We start from the raw sequence: 6000 nt of genomic DNA, 5'->3' as shown, positions 1-6000 counted from the left end.
TGCCCAAATTTTCTAATTTCAAGCTTTATCAAATATTTTCCAAATTTTAGTTAGGAAACAAAACAAAGCAAAAAATAGAGGTTAAGGTGTGTGGTGCAAGTGGTAGAGCTCCTTCGTAACCAATTAAAATCCTGAATTAAAAACCTGAATTAAAATCCTACTACTAAATAAATGTGTTAAACAATTGAAGATTTATAGTTAGACTGGATGTAATTTTCTACTTTTTCCTGATGTTCCTTTGCCAAGCCTTAACTTGTCTTTCCTTGACTGAGGAATGGCAATCCAGGCTGGTAGTTACACAAGCTTCTAATTACATTCCCATGCATTTGTTTGCACGTTGAATTTTCTCATGTTACATGCCTCCCTTTTTTGTTTTCATATTTTATCCTTTCATATCCATAGGTTTTTGTTCATGAGCTGATTAGAGTTCTAAACCACTACTTACCGAGGAAACACCATTAATATAGCCTCTACTTATTGATCAAACCTTGAGAACTTTGCACATAATCTCATAAACTGAGAATGTTTTCTCTGCTTGAGTCCAATCCCAGGTGGTCACCCCTAAGAGATGAGAAAATAATGCCATTTGTTTTAGCAAAACAGGTCTTACTCTCTTCTTTATTTCATTCCTCTAACAGGGTGATGCTTTGATATGCTATAATGGTGATGCTTTCACAGATGCATAAAATCTCTCACTTCATGAAGTCACTCACTCTCATGCTTCCAATAATTTTTGTTGGTTTCTTGTTTTTTTGGTTTTTTTTTGCCAGTCCTGGGGCTTGGCCTCAGGGTCTGAGCACTGTCCCCAGTTTGTTTTGCCCAAGGCTAGCACTCTACCACTTGAATCATAGCACCATTTCTGGCTTTTTCTATATATGTGGTGCTGCGGAATCTAACCCAACGTTTCATGTATCCAAGGCAAGCACTCTACCCACTAGGCAATATTCCCAGCCCCTACAATAATCTTTGGTTTCCTCTGTTTTCCAATTTTTTTCTGAGGGTCGGGCTATGAATCCATCGAGTAAATACTGGGGTTTTACTTACTTATTGTGGGATTCTATTACTGACTAGATGTCATTACTTGTTATAGGTACTTTAACTTGTGTTTATTCCCTGGGCCCAATTTTGGTAGGTCATACGTATCTAAATACTTATTTCTTCTAGATTTTGCCTCTTATTTTTATTGTGAATTTTAAAAAAACTTATTCTCTAAATTTTATTGATATCTGTTATAATAGCCAAGTTTGTTTCTAATTACATAAATTTGGGTCTTCTCTCTCTCTTAGCTTTTTATTATCTAAAGCTTGATCTGTCTTATGTGCCTATCATTTCAAGAGCCAGTTCTTTGTTTTATTAATTATCATATTATTCTCTTAATGTTCATTTCATTAACTAAGTCTGAATTTTATTAGACTTTTCTATCTACGAAGTTTGTAGTTAGATTGATCTTATTTTTCTAAGATCTGAAAGTCTATTATTAGGTTATTTATTTTAGATTTTATGACATATTTAATGCATGCATTCATAGCATTTTTATGACTCCCTTTACTGTGTCTTACAAGTACAAATTTCTTGTGTTTTTATTTTCATTTGATTCTAGAAAATTTTAAATTTCTTCTCTTATTTCTTCAAGGAACTACTGAAAATTAAAGTTTAGTATTCAACTTCTATGCTATTTGTATTGATTCTGCAATCACTCTTGATATATAATTGATTTATCTTTCTTAATCTGGTGAATTAAAACATGTTATTTTAGTTTTCTTAAATTTGTTAAGATTTGCTTTATGGCTTAAAATGTGATATATTTTGGAGAAAGCCTGATCTAGGAAGAATGTATATTCCAAAGCTGTTGGAAGGATATGCTTTAGATATTTTTAAGTCGATTTGGATAGTGGGGTAGTTTAATTCTAATGCTTTATTTTTGGTCGGTCATGGAGACTGAACTTTTGGCCTGCATGCTGTCCCTGATCTCTTCAGCTCAAGGCTAGCACTCTACCACTTTGAGCCACCAGCAACACTTCTGGTTATCTGGTGACTAATTGGAGATAAGTGTCTCACAGACTTTCCTGCCCAGTCTGGGTTTTTACTGTGATTCTGAGATCTCAGCCTCCTGAATAGCTAGGATTACAGGCATGAACCGTGGGTACCTGGCTGTAATGATTCTTTGTTACTTTTTTTCTAGAAGATTCATCTGTTGATAGGAATTGGGAATTAAAGTCACCCGTAATTATTGTCTTTGAAACCGATCTGTGTCTTTACATACAATAATGGTTGCTTCATAAAATTAGATCTACTATAGTTAGATGCATATGATTTTATCACTATTATATCTTCTTGAGGCTTTGTTCCTTTATTAATATATGTCACAGTCTTTACCTCTTCTGACTACTTCTTTTCCAGAGGTTGAATTTGTTAGAGTTAGGTATAGCTATTCTTAATTGCTTTGTTCCCAAAATCAAATCAAAATTAGAACATTACTATCAATCCTTTCCCTTTCCATGATTCCACTTTTCACTTGTAGCCAATGAATAGTTACAATGATTTTAATTTTAGTTTGAAAGGCTTTTCTGGTTTTAATAATTTCATTGTATTTTCCCCTGACTGATTTGAGTGTTTCTCTTTTATTTCACCCTATTGATGTTAGGAATTTACTGGTTTATAAGTTGAACATGTTTTATTCATTTATTCTTATTCACTTTTCCATTCCTCATATGAAACATTTTCTTCCATGAGCTCTCACGTTGCTGACTCTCACTTTCATCTATGTGTAGAATTCTTTAAGTGTCTTTAATGTTCACAAATTTCCTTGTTCTATGCATATGTTGGAAAGTCTTTATTTTTTCCACCAATTTTAAGGCATAACTTTCCTGAATACAGAAATATTTAGTGTCAGATATACACTTTCTGAGCTTGAAATACTTTATTATAAACTCTGGCTTTTGTGACTCTGATTAGAGGCTGATGTAAATATCATGCTATTTACCATTCTAAGTAAGATGGCAAATTATTTTTCTTGCAGGCATCAGTATTCCTTCCTGTTCTATTGTTCACTGACTGCAATGTGACAAAAAGAAGTTCTTTTCTAATCATTTCAATTTGGATTCTAAATACTTCCTGTATGACATTCCTTAGATTTGTGGAATTTTCTGCTATAACATCACTGAACATATTTTCTTCGCTTTTCATTTTCACTTCACTTTCCTTTTCTACCTGATAGACTTTTAGATTTGATTCCATGGCCATATCACTGTGATTTTGAAAGTTGTGGTCCATTTACTTTGTTCCTGTCATTGAAATCTATCTGTTTTTCAATTTTTCTTCACTCATTCATATTCTTACATCTGTTTGATCTAATCTGTTGATGACATGTTCCACTGTGTATTTTTACTTGATTTATTGAAAAATTTCATTCTATTATTTCTATTTTTTATTTTTTAAATGCAGAATCTCAGACTCCTGGTGGAATTTTTCATTCAATTTTTAGAAATATTTTCCTCCAGGTCTTGAATTGCAGTCCTATCCAATGTCATTGATGTTTTCTAAAACTAGACTTTGAGATATGGCGGTAGGAGACAAGTGGCAGAGCATCTTCCAAGTGGCAGATAACTTCCAACCAAGTGCAAAGTTCAAACCACAATATCACCAAAATGAAACCAAACCCCAAAAAGTAGACTTCAAATTTTGGTCCAGAATTTCAACCATTCTAGTGTGTTTGGATTTGGTTATTGAAGATCTGAAGGCTCTTAGAGGAGTCATATTGACTGTTATTCATATTTATTGTGCTTCTAGGTTGCAATTAGCACATTTGCTGAGGACTTGTTTTACTTGGAGGACACTGTCGGGAGCTGAGCTAGCAGCTAAGCTCATCCTGACCTCTGGCCGTGCTGATGTCGCCAGAATGTCGGGAGCCAAACTTGCAGCTAGATTCATTCTTACCACTGGCTGTGCTGTTATCACTAGGATGTACCAGATGCAAGGACCTTTGCTCATGGGCACTATCTGGAATTGCTTTGCCATTGTCTGCACCTTGCTATGTCCACAGGAGTAGATTCCTGTGTTAATCTACCTTTTCCTGTGTTTACCATAATCAAATGTTTGCGAACTTCAAAGCCCCTGTGTGTTCTTAAATTTTAACTACCCTATGCTATTCCCTGGTTCCAAAACTGCATATAAGCTGGAAGTTAAGAATAAACTTGGCTGTAGTCTTGAGGTTCAACCTTACGGCTGCAGACCTCCCGTACCCCATCTTTGTCTCTTGTCTTTTTTCTCTTGCCTTATTTTTCCTTTTCCTTATCCCCACCGCCCCTCAGTCAGGATTCCTGTTTCCCTGCCGGCTGGTCCGGCAGGGACACCTCTTAGGGATTCAGTCCCTATACCATTCAGAGAGGCGAAAAAAAAATTCATAATAGCAACAACCCTATTCAGGTCTGTGTTGTTTGTAGGCTAAAGGACAGGCTGTTCAAGGGACAGTTATCAGATTCTTGTCTGCATTTGATTTAGCTGCTTCTCTTCTTTGCATACCCAGAGCTGCTGCTAATGTCAATGTGCTTTGAAGCCTAAGGACACCACAGATTCCCTCTTGTACAAGACCCCATCTTTTGTGTGCCTTCAAAGCTGCCAACAACCAAGCATGTACGTGTGGAAATATATATATATATATTTGTTTGTTTGTTTTTTGTTTTTTGTTTTTTCCTGATCCATTCGTCTACTGAGTGGCATCTGGGTAGGTTCTAGATTCTAGCTATGACAAATTGTGCTGCGATGAACATTGTTGTGCTGGTGGCTTTAGTGTGATTTTGTTTGTGGTCTTTTGGATAGATACCCAAAAGTGGGGCTGCTGGGTCATAGGGGAGAGGAAAATGTGGTACATATAAACAATGGAATTTTATGCCTTTATCAGAAATAATGGCATTGCCCCATTTGTAAGGAAATGGAAGGACTTGGAAAAACTTATATTAAGTGAAGTGACCCAGACCCAAAGAAACATGGACTCTATGGTCTCCTTTATAGGGAATAATTAGCACAGGTTTAGGCAAGTCACAACAAAGAATCATAACAGCCTAATAGCTATACCCTATGAACACATAAGATGATGCTAAGTTAAATGAACTCCATGTTATGGAAACGATAGTTATAACACAGTTGTAACTACATTCAAGGTGCCATGTGTAACTGTAGCTTCAATTAATGATGTTCTCCTTGTATCACCCTCCTGTGGTTGTACCTACACTGTCTCTGTATATTATCTGAGTATATTGGAAACCGTGTATACTAGTGTTAGAACTAGGAAATTGAAAAGGAATACCAAAATCGAGACACACAGGGTAAAAAAAAAGACATACAGCTACAGAAGCAATACTTGCAACACTGTTTGGTGTAAATGAACTGAACAATTCATGGTGGGGGGAAAGGGAAAGGGGGAGGGGGAGGGGGAACGAGGGAAGAGGGAAAAAACAGTACAAGAAAGGTATCCAATGCCTAAGGTATGAAACTGTAACCTCGCTGTAATTCAGTTTGATAATAAATAAATAAATTTATATATATGTATATATATACATATGGAAGAACTGAGGGAATCCACCACTACCCGTAGTAATAGTCCCTAGAGTATTCAAAATCTTGAAGGATTGATGAGCATAGGAAAAATAGAAGTGTGTGTGTGTGTGTGTGTGTGTGTGTGTGTGTGTGTGTGTGATCCAGGAGTGCAGAGTTCTTAGTCCATGCTGCAGCAAACTATGTTCAGCAGCCTGTACTCTCAATCTCTGTGATAATTCACTGGCAATTGGGCATAATCTCACCACAGACAGTGGGAACATTGATTCCCTTAGCCATCACAGTAGGAATTCCCCATTGCCCAGACTTCTGAATGGTCAATGTCTGACCCTCTTTCTTCTTTTTGTTAACCAGTCATTGAGTCCTGCACTTAGGGCCTGGGCACTGCCCTCGGAGCTGCTACTTTTGCTTTGTCTTCTTCTTCTTCTTCTTCTTCTTCTTCTTCTT

The sequence above is a fragment of the Perognathus longimembris genome, chromosome 18 (assembly GCF_023159225.1).
Source record: "Perognathus longimembris pacificus isolate PPM17 chromosome 18, ASM2315922v1, whole genome shotgun sequence".
NCBI lineage: Eukaryota > Metazoa > Chordata > Mammalia > Rodentia > Heteromyidae > Perognathus > Perognathus longimembris.
Note: the sequence above shows the minus strand (reverse complement) of the source record.